The 11,750-nt window shown below is 37.0% G+C and overlaps 1 protein-coding gene across 2 annotated transcripts in view; it reads right to left on the minus strand.

The window, feature by feature from the left end:
* Positions 1–11,392, minus strand: part of LOC106472885 (zinc finger C2HC domain-containing protein 1A-like) — a 95,811-nt gene extending 84,419 nt beyond the window's left edge. Inside the window, exon 1 of one of the 2 annotated variants that reach the window (XM_022403062.1) lies at positions 11,190–11,392. The gene's annotated coding sequence lies outside the window, so the exon portion shown is untranslated. Of the gene's footprint in view, positions 1–11,154 lie in introns of both variants that reach the window. The other variant, XM_013933591.2, reaches the window with a different exon arrangement.
* Between the last annotated feature and the right edge of the window lie 358 nt (positions 11,393–11,750).

Consider the following 11,750-nt stretch of genomic DNA (forward strand, 5'->3'; position numbering starts at 1 on the left):
CAGCAGCAAAAGCATGAAAGTTCATATAATGTAACCATGAATACCCGAATGCTACCTGTACAAGATCTAGTTAAGTATATGTACAGTTTTGTAAACTAACAAAACTTGTTATTTGTAAACTTAAGTAGTATTTTATCAATCTGTTTTATAATCCATGTACACCACAAGTGACTGGCTTCTCAAATAAAACATAAATTTTAAATGTAGGGATATAACAGACGTTTATTCTGCATGCTTGAAAGATTACTCTAGCTACATGACTTTGAACAATACTGGATGACATAAATATCAAAATGGTTTACAAATTATGTAAGTACACCTAGTAGGCTATACTTCATTAGTTCCAGGTTTACAGTTGTGATATCATGAGATATTATACTGTGACTTTATTTTAGGCCTGTGTAAGGCGGTAATTAATTCTTTATGTTATTGTCATTTAGTTGGTAATGAGTTACAAAACAAATAATCAAAACATTTCAGAGGCGGGGGTGCTAAAAGTGTCATTGCCCCAGGGTGCTGAGAACCCTTGCTGCACCACTGCTCAGCCCTACTTCCAGTCAAGAGCTGTCACTTGGTCACATACCAATAAGATTACACTAACTCAAAGGGGAACTCTCCAAATCAACCTTCTCAGAGGCTTGGGACTGGGAAAGCAAGCGTTATCCCTTTAATTCACTAGAGAAAAGTGGGAGGGAGAAACAGGCATAGGAGAGGACAATGAAGAGGTGTTGACCAAACAGTTGTTTTTTCTTTTAATGCAAACATACACAACAGACTATCTGTTCTTTTGCCACCACAGGGAATATTTCCCAAATTTTAGCATTATAAAACCACAAACTTACCACTGACCTTCCAGGAGTCTAACAGAACAATAATTTTTTATCAATTGCATAATGTCCCACACTGACAGACTGTGCAATGGGTTACACCACAGAAGGACAGAAAGCTCTAGCCAGTTGTGAGAGTAGGATTATGCCTGAAGTATGACCTGGCAGGTAACATTTTTACTCTGCCAATTAAGTATTGCATAAAACCCCACCTCAATTTTACAAGCAATGAGAAGGGGCAGAAGGGCTTAACACTTTCTGTTATCTTTCATTTGATATGGATATCAGAAGAGAAAGACATACTCCCTGTTAGGCATCACTGGCCATGTGGTTGGTTCAATCATCTTCAGTATGTGTTGATAGAGGTATAATAATAGTGATGAAGTATCTATAAAAAATTTGATCAATGTCTCACCTCACTTTAGCCTCTGGAAAGACTGGTGAAGAACTACTGTAATGCTACAAAACCCAGAATGTGGTGTAAATAAGTTTTAGAAGTCATCCGTATCCCTGTCTTCAAGATCTCATTTACCCTTTTGAGATGGGTCAGAGGTGAAAGGCCATGTCATCTCATTTGTTGACTTACATTCAAAATTTTATTGAACTACTATTTCATGAATTTATGTCAAACTGTAGATTATAATTCAAATTTTAGAACTATACATTACTCAATTTGTTAATTTAAAAGTAAAAAACAAAGATAAACATCAATTTTTGTGTGTCACGTGGTATGTTGAATACAGCACTGGTTCAAACTAGATGTTTGTGAAGTCAAATACTAAGTTCATAGTTTCAAATGAATTAGAAACTCAAATTACAGATATTGACAAACTAGAATATACAATAAGAAGGTCTTATTTTTTCTATTTGCTAAGATATTGCTCATGTAATAAATCAAACACAGTGGCACCCCACTAACCTCTTTCCATTTTTGAAAATGCTCCCTTATATACACTTACTTCGATATATAATATGAATAACCAATCGGAAGTTCAGAATGTCCCCCTATTGGTTTTCTCAGCCTTTCTAAGGTACATAACACCATTTCTTTCTTTTGAACCAAGATTTCAATGAGGTAGGTTGTGTCTTTAGTCTGCTCAAAATTTCATATTTTTTTAGACCCAAATACAACTTAGTTACTAAGTTTGACAAATTATAGTAGAATTCTATGGCATTTATGCTTTTTAGTTATTCAAAATTATATATAAAACCTAAAAAAATATTTTGTTTCATATCCTCCATGTACAAATTTTTAAAGGCTTAGCAACCTATGTCAAGCAGCAACCGAGTACAAAGGTCATAACTAGAAGAGATAATTATTTGCTTTACTTCTTTATTTACTGTTCTATGTTTTAGGAAAAATAAGTTTAAGAACTTATTTCAAAATAGTAATAAACTATATACATATATAATGTATAATAATTGAAATGTGACTGTATTTTACAAAATACTGGTCGCCTAAAACAAAACAAAGCCAAGACAAGTTACGTTGTACAGACCAAAAGTCACCTTTATGTTATTTGATACAGTGACATGAGTGCACGTGAGCCTCATCATTGTAATTTCTGTATTGTTAGCTAGACATGGATGAAAGGTCAATGTAATAAAAATAATAAATATATATAAATATTTAATTTTATGAGATTTAAGCTATTTAGTCTAAACATTTATGTTTTCGTGTTATAATTAGTGTTCATTCTAGAATGAAAGAGGCATAATTTATTTTATTTCCTAATTTTTTATGGTTGTTGCGAGATCTATCAAATTTACCGAACAAATACAGAGATTAATTACTGAAAATAACAGATAAAATATAAAGTTTTTTTTTTCAAGAAATGTTGGATAACTATCAGAACATTATAAAGATTTTGCATGTGAAATTTCAAAATTTTCTGATGCATAAAAGTATTTTTAATCCTAAAATAAAAATTACTTTGCACTTTGCATGACAGATAGACAAGATGTGAAAAGAAAAAAGGGCATGAGAGAAACATTGCCTTACGACTTAGTAAAAAAATTAGATATTTTGCATATGAAAGCATTGTAATGTTTACTGATAAACTGCAAAATTTCGTTAACATTCACTTACAAATTTAAAAGTTACAGCATGAAAACTATAACAAACACAAAATAGATATGAGGTCAGTCCCAGGGACAAAGCCCAGGTTGAAAGAGTTAAGGGGACTTCAATGGCTAGATGTAAGACAAGCCATGAGAGTTAACATTTTCCTACACTGAAAATGTACTTCCAATAGATTCTTACCTCTACTCACAGAATAGCTTTTTCCGACCTGTACTGCCCTCTATATGTAAAAATTTTTGCTTGCCACTAACCTTGATATTCCCATCTACCCTCACCTGTTTCTATGTGAGGCAGCTCCTAGATAGCATGCAACAACCCACCACCAATAGGAATTCGACACAGCTTCTAGCACAACTGACTCTCTCTATGCAGCTTAGCCCAACCTCACTTCGAGATTGAGCAACAAAAACGGAAAATACACCTGAAGTGGGGAGAAAGGGTGGGAAGTGTGAGAGGACTGTTTGTTTTGAATTTTGTGCAAAGTTACACAAGGGCTATCTGTGCTAGCCCTCCCTAATTTAGCAGTGTAAGACTGGAGGGAAGGCAGCTAGTCATCACCACCCACAGCCAATTCTTCGGCTACTGTTTTACCAACGAATAGTGGGATTGACCATCAAATTATAACACCTCCACGGCTGAAAGGGGAGCAGGTTTGGTGTTACAGGGATTCGAACCTGCGACCCGCAGATTGCGAGTCGAGCGCCCTAACCACCTGGTCATGCTGGGCATTGTGAGAGGAGATAAGAACCTTTTGGAACACATTTTCAGTGTATCAAAATGTTAACTTTCAATATGGTATCTTACCTCCACTCACTAAATAGCTAGAATTCCACACTGACCCATGGAAGGACGGGTGTAACAGTACCTAGAAAGATTCCTTTCAAAAAGTGTCTAAAGGAAGCCCATGGGGTGTGTTAATAAAGAGTATGTAAGACACCTGTGAGAGATTGTACTACTTCTGAGCCAGGTATACTCTTCACCCATGAAATTGAAGTGTCGCAATAAAGGCAGAATCATATGAAGGGACCCCTGGTGTAGAATTGCTAGGGCATGACAGACCATTCATTTCGGACACAGGAACTGGAAGGGAAGAAAATCATTCATTCCAAGGACATCATCATGAGTGCATGTCCAACAAAACAACTCCAGTAACCCCGGGAACCGATATCTGAATGATGGTAGGAAGGTGGACAGCAATGTGGAAGTTCAACTCTAGTCCAGAACCTACCAGGCAGCATCGGGAATGAATCATCCAGTCAACAGTAGGAGGAGGGTACCTGTGCCACTCACAAATGAGGAACTTATGTGTCTGGTCCAGCTCCAATCAACACCAGTAACCCCCCAGGAACAAACACCTGAGTGACAATACAAAGGAGGGTGTCCATTTAGAGGGATGAACATGTATCTTGGTGGAAATCATCCAGTCCACAACCAGATGGCATTTGGAATAGTACATCAGGTCCACAGTAGGAGGAGTGTCTATACACCATCAACACTGGCAGAACACCACCACCCTATTCTCAATTGAGCACACTCAGGAAGAAGCCTCCATGGTCCACCACCCGAGTGGCTAGGAGCTGGGAAGTGGTAAGGACTCCCAAGCTCCACTGGAAGAAGGGGGAGAAAGTGCACTGGAAAGTCTGGAGTAATGCAGCACCAGAGACAGTGCAACAGGTGACCACGAAACCTCATTTTGAAAAGCAGACCATTCCTGATTCAAAGGAATGGTAGGTATGTGTAACAATCCCCTTCTGCTTTACTCATATGAGACCATGAGTGTACGGTTCTGGGGCAAACATATTTATGATGCAAAACACCACAAGGAAAAAACCAACAAGTGGTTTTGCAGAATGCCCCATCTCAACAGTGGGCATTATTGACCTTAATGATTGTACAGTATGTTGATGACACTTTTGCTGGTTTCACTTCTACAAAACACACACTAACTTTCTTTGAACACATAAATTCCATTCATCCCAACATCAAATTTACAATAGAACATGAAAACAATAAACAGTTATCTCTCCTTAACCTCAACATTATTAGATCAGACACACAGTTTAAAACCAAAATTCACTGTAAGAACACACACACACACCGGCCTCTACATCCCCTGGAATTCCACCCATGATACCACACAAAAAATCAATACACTCAAAACCTCATAAACACAGCCACAAGACTCTGTTCAACGGACTACATAAATGAAGAAATCAGCCACATAAAGCATTCCTTCATTCACACCAATAAATTTCCAACAGCTATTGTTGAAAAACTCTCCAATCTTCCCCACAACAAAACTCAACTCTCGAACAAAATTGATACTAACAAACCCAACAACAGAACATTACACTGCAGTTTACCTTTTGTGCCTGAAATCAGCTCAAGAATTATCCACACTTGGACAAAACTAGCCATTAAACACAATATTCCTGTCAACGTCAAATTCTCTCAAAAACCCAGCCCTAAATTAAAATCGTTACTAAACAAAAATTATTTAGAATCACACAATACCAATGTTGTTTACAAAATAACATGCAATAACTGCCCAGAATTCTACATCGGAGAAACAGGAAGAAAATTGAAAAACAGATTCACAGAACAAAATAAAACCGTCACATGTTTTCCACCATTGCAACTCAAAAACCATAGTATATCTATTAAAAACACAGTAATTCTAAACAAAGAAGTAAACATGAACAAATGAAAAATCAAGGAATCCATCTTAATTGAACAAAACAACCCTATTCGAAACCAACACCCTGGGGTGCCAAGATATCTCTTGTAAGTCTTGCAAAAGTATCTGGTCATGTGACCTCTTTGTTTCATACTGTATATATATATCTGTGTCAGTGTAAACTACTTGAACCTGATCATGACAAAATGTTGTACATTTGCTGTTATATTAAACTTATATTAAAGTTTTTCTTCATTACCCATTCAAGCTGTCTCCAAACATTATTAGTCTCAAAGTGGGTTCCTCATCATCATATAATGGCATAATATCCAGCAAGGGGGTAGAACAAGATATTGGCCCAAAGGTGTCTCACTTAAAAGGGAAGGGGAGCAGTCGTATGAAATGGGGAACAAAGACAAAACATACCTGGTTTAATAACTCAAGGAAAGGAGGCCTGAGCACTTCCACTGGAGCAAACGTGACTATGTGGCATAGGAAGAGGGAGAAAACCAGTTGTTGAAATCATCATTCTCTTATTCAGATACTCCTGAACAAGGCATGGTAGGATAATCATCAGGTGAATCAGGAACCCTCATAAAGGTAGCCAGTTCCCAGTGAACCAAAGCTCTAGCAACTTCCACTGACAATTGTGGACCCAAAGTCACTATATTCAAAGCAAAGTTAACTGTTGTGGGAACAGCAGCTCCAAAGAATCACGAATTAGAAGAAAAGACACAAAATGCTCACATGTAAAAATTAAAATTTCAGAACAAAAGTGAATCAAATGTAAAGAAAAAGCCCCCCCCCCCAAGGAACTGATTGAAATTCTGTAAAGAAAAGTGTGTGCAAAAAAAACATCTTAACACCACAAGTGCCAATCAAGAACTGCGGTTGGGTTCAGCTTCACAGAGGGAGTCAGCATGCTATCACACAACTGCCTCATGTGAAAACACATGAGGGTAGATGGGAGTATCAAAACTAGTTGCAAGCAAATATTTGCTATTCTATGAGAGGAGGTACGATATTGCATCAGAATGACAGACTTGATGAGAGAAGACATGAAAAAGATAAATACTGCTATCCTCCATAGAAAAATAAACTAGCCACATGAGCTGTTAACTCAACTGGTCAAAGTGGAAGGAGATAAGTCCCAGAAGAAAGAGGAGTGCAATAACGAAAGAGGTGGAAGTATGAGAGAGACAGAAATGCCAGTACCAGACAAGGGAGATGATCAGAATCTGAGTGATCTTACAGGGAAGAAGGAGATGGAAGTTTTAGGAGGAAGGAGAGGTAAGAAAATAAAATTAGCCTGTTCCTGTGTTAAAGAATACAGGAAACATCCAAGGCAAAAATGTCAGAGAAGCATCTCCCACAAACAAGAAGAAGAAAAAATTATGTCTGAAAAGAAAGCTGGTACACGGAGAATGTGGTCAATGGCTTGAATAGGGGATGCGTAAGAGCATTTAGAGCAAAACAGAGGTTTCAGGCAGGAAGAGGAAGTGAGAAAGGCTCTCAACAGATCCATAAACATCAAGGAAAGAAATAAAAAATGGCTGGAGAAGAGATGTAAGACCATTGAAAATCTTGCTTTGTAACTGATGCTAGTAGAATTTCAAAGAAATCAAAGAGGATGATAGGCATATATAGAGAGATTGTACAAAACCTGACTCACAGCCAGCTGTAGAGTGTGGGACTGGAGACCATAAATGTGAAAGCTTGGTGTTGAGGGAAGTCACTAAGGTATCTAAAATAAGACACCTAAAATTAGAGCAAATCCTCTAGAAACCACTCTATAGAAAACATCTAGTCTTGGCAAGATAATTGATCTGCCACCAGTGTCAAGGCTCCCAGACATGACAGATTGACAACAGAATGTGACGATATAAAACTCAAAAGAGAAAGCTAAGAGCAAGGAAACAGATATCCTGTGAATTAGTTACTCCCTATTGTTTGATTTAAGACACAACAGTGGAGTTGTTCTGAATGGATCATGACTAAATAACCTAATGAACATAAAAAGATGATGGTAAGCTGGTTGAGCAGTCAACATCTCAAGGATGTTGATATGGAGATATTACTCCTCTGGAGATCAGACCCAAGAAATGGTGCAGGTGTCAAGAATTGCACCATATCCAGACAGAAAGGTTATATCAGTGAACAGATGTAAGTCTGGGTAATGTGGGGGAAGGATACTCACCATAACAACAAGAGGGGGAAAGAAGGAAGGAGATATACAAAAGGCAATGGATCTCTGGACATACTCCATTGATCAGCTGCAATATACTGAAGGGGATGCATATGGGTGGATCCAAGGAAAACAAGGGACTCAAGAGAAGAGAGTTCCTAAAAGTGACAGAATCTCTTGTGCAGGAAGAGGAGGAGACATTAGAGCTTCAAACCAAATTAACATTTGTTTTGGTTTTAGAATAAAGCTACACAACAGGTTATCTTCACTCTGTCCACTATGTGAACCAAACCCCAGATTTTAGTGTTACAACTCAATGAGGGACTAGAAGCCAATCATTCATAGAGTAGTGGAACAGGTGTGCAAAATCCCTTAGGAGCTGATAGAAAGTATATGGGTCTGAAATATTTTACCACTGTGGAGAAACTGAAGGAAGTGATAGGCAGGTGGACAAGTGAGGGTGTGAAGAAAAGCATCTCAGGCATTATTCTTGATCATTCACATTCCAGGAGAGAACATCCACTTCAGGGTGAGAAAACCATCCATACTAAACAATTTGATCTGTGAAATTTGTTCAAGCATGACAGATCTATAAGAGGTCACTAATTTCTCATAATCTTAGGAGTTGGGTTGAGAACATGTTAAAACAGTGTTATAACCTGAAGAGAGGACACAGCCTACTCTAGATGTCAAAGACACAAGGGATTTGAAGAGGGATGGAAAAACAACAGGCAAAGGGGAAAATGGAGTTGAGAATGAAAAATCAGGGAAAGTCCCCAAAAAAGTACCTGTTTAATCCAATGGTCTTTGGCAAAGTTAGTCTACAGACATATAAAATGGGAAGGCTAAGCTCCTACTTGACTAGAGCAGCTCTTGAAACAAGTAACCTTCAGGATGTGTGATAGTTCTTTAAGAGGGGGGGCATTATATAGTAATAAGATGACCAGGAGCAGGAAAGGGGCAACCTCATGAGGTTCTTAAGGAGGAGAAAGTTGATGAGGCCTGCTGGTTTGATAAATGCAGGAAACAATAATGAGAAGAGATTTCAAAGTATAAGTAGCACATCCATAAATCTCATCTTGAAGGAAGGGTGCAACATGGAGGTCCACTGAGAAAAGATTAAGGGAGACAACTTCAGAAAAAACATGCTTCCCAAGGAAGTTAATCATAAAAACAATGTTAAGTGGGACACACTAGAAAAAAAATTGAGTTCAATTTAAAGAACAGGTATGGCAAATTTCCCCCATAAAGCTGTAAGGGTTATGATATAGAGCCTCTGCAAGAATAGACAGATAGCTAAGGTGAACAGACTGAGGGCAATAGAGAGATACAAAGAAGAAATCTCTCAGGAGGAGATCCCCAAACTGGAAGAAGAGATTCAAGGGACTGAAACCAGAGGAGAAAGAAGAATCACAATTGTATGTCACAGAATAACATTATCAAGGTCTGAGATATAAAGCTGCTGGGGATTATTAAGAAGTTTAGAGAAAAAGATATATCCATGGTATATAGGCCTTGGACATTGGTTTTAATTACCATGGAGATTTTTTTTTCTCCCATACACTGTGGCTGTGCCATATATGAGATTTCATTTTTAAATTTCTTGCATGAACTGGTAAGGCATATCTATGAATGTTGAGGCACTCCATCCACCCGAGCATTGTTACCAAACAATGGGTCAATCATTTTTTTGTCTTTTCTCATCAGTACCCCTCATGAAAACAATAAAGTCACATACACGGCACAGCCACAGCATAAGGAATAAAAAGGTTCGACAGCTCCAGTGAATGGGTTAAAGAAAAACCTATCTGAACAATGATATGCAAAGAAAAAGAATGACCCTCTGCTGAAATGAGAATGCTCATGGGACTTACTATGCATGAACACCTTGTTGGTAGAGGATTATAGCCTAATTATGATTAAATCATAGGAAGGTGTAGCACATGTTAATACATGCAAGGGTGTAAGTTTCATTCAAGGCTTAAAGCATGCACAAAATGTTTTTCAGCAGTGGCACAGGGTAATAGATATCAGTTTTGTAGAGAGGTGAGTAGTATTTCTGAAATGCCCATTTATCATTTCAGTGCTACCACACTTTTCCACAAATTTCATACACATCAAACTTAATAATTAGTCATTTGTAAAACATTATGTATAAAAAGAACTTGGGGTAACCTTGTCCATAAATGTGGAAGTCCTGTTGAAAACCTTCAATAAGTTAAGGCCTGAAAACTCTTCTAAAATCATGCTGAAAAGTATTGATTAAATTTGAGTATTTCAACTATTTTTATTGTTGGTCTAATAATGCTGTCTCATTCACATAAAAAACATCAACCCTCAAATCTAAGCCTGATTATTCAAATACTTATCAAGCCTTCTGTTTAACTCCTTTAAATTTACAACACCCACAATATCTGAAGGCAACCCATTCCAAAGGCCAAACACCCTGTCAGAAAAGTTGTTTAAGCTGAGGATGGATCCTAACCTGTCAAAATGTTTACGTCCTCTTGACCTACCATGCTCACCATGAAATACAAAAAAGCTTATTCATCAATACTCTCAGTTTTCATAATAATCTTGAACACCTTAACCACATCTCCTAAAGCTCTTTTTATGATCACACAATCACATTCTTTCTTTCCTTACTCGGCATGTTCACTAGATGGAGTGGTAAACAATAATTCCTTAGTGAAAGTCAAATGCACCTTTTAAGTTTTATTCAGAAGGCAAGACAATAACTCCAGTGATAATATCATACTTGCAAGAGAGGACTTATTGAATAAGTTATCACTGGTACTAGTGGAGACAAGTACTTTGCAGGAGTTTAAGAGGGGGAACCTATGACATCATGAAGAATGAACAATGTTTTAATCTTTGCTTTTCCCAAGGATGTGTGGGAGGGAGGGTTTGTGTGCAAGAACAGCCTTAAAGGACACCAAATCCAAATGTACACTCATTGCTATTATAGCATCATGTAAAAACTAAAAACCTAGTTTGAATTTTATGCTAACTCATATCATTATAATTCTACAACCTGTAGTTAAATCTAAAAAATAAAGCTGACTACAACTTGTAAAGTTGTATTGTTATAAGCCCACCAATTATAATTTTTATATTATAACATACGTTAACCTTCAAGTTCATTAACGTGGCAACTGCATGCATTTCTCGTTGTTATTTAGTAACTTACTTTAATTTATCCAAATTAGTTGGATTACCCACCACTTAGGTAGGGCTAACCAGTTAAAATATGTCAAAAACCATAATCTTATGCCTAAGAGTAAGAGCGTGATTGTTACATTCACGGTTACTAATAGTAATACTATATTTTTACGATATTAATCTAACGTCGAAGATTTAAGGCCTAAAAGTAAAACCTTACTATATTTTTCCCACTTGACGACAGGCATAACTTACTACTGAAATGATACATCATACATTTTCCCAAAATCATGTAACTTTTTAAGTATTGCCAACAAAGTATAGTAATAACAAGTATAAAACTATAACTCTAACGACGGGTATGGGAATTTAGGTATAACAATAACGCCAATCTTCCTTGAAGAATTCATAACATGTAAACAAACTCTTTTCCGACTAATGGTATCTAAGACTATCGACGCGTCATCTATGATAACGGATTTGAAGATAATAAATAACTGAAAATTTCTATATACAGAGTTCCGTTGAAATTGAAAGAAATTGATAGTTATCTTTTCTATATATTTTCTAAAATATTAGTATTATCAATTCTCTTTAAGATTTTGAATATTTCAATTTGATTACCCACATCTATCTCAATTCAAGATAAGTCCGACTACTTCAACGAAGCGTACCGATAACTTAATGACACAAACCACTATAAAAAGGTAGATTCAGTCTGTTAAAATGATCGAAGATATGCTATGTAGCTTACAGAAAAGCCAACACATCAATCGTGAAACATTACAGCTCCTTTCACCTAAACACAGTTACAGG

This window comes from Limulus polyphemus, unplaced genomic scaffold (assembly GCF_000517525.1).
Source record: "Limulus polyphemus unplaced genomic scaffold, Limulus_polyphemus-2.1.2 Scaffold5, whole genome shotgun sequence".
NCBI classification, from domain to species: Eukaryota; Metazoa; Arthropoda; class Merostomata; order Xiphosura; family Limulidae; genus Limulus; species Limulus polyphemus.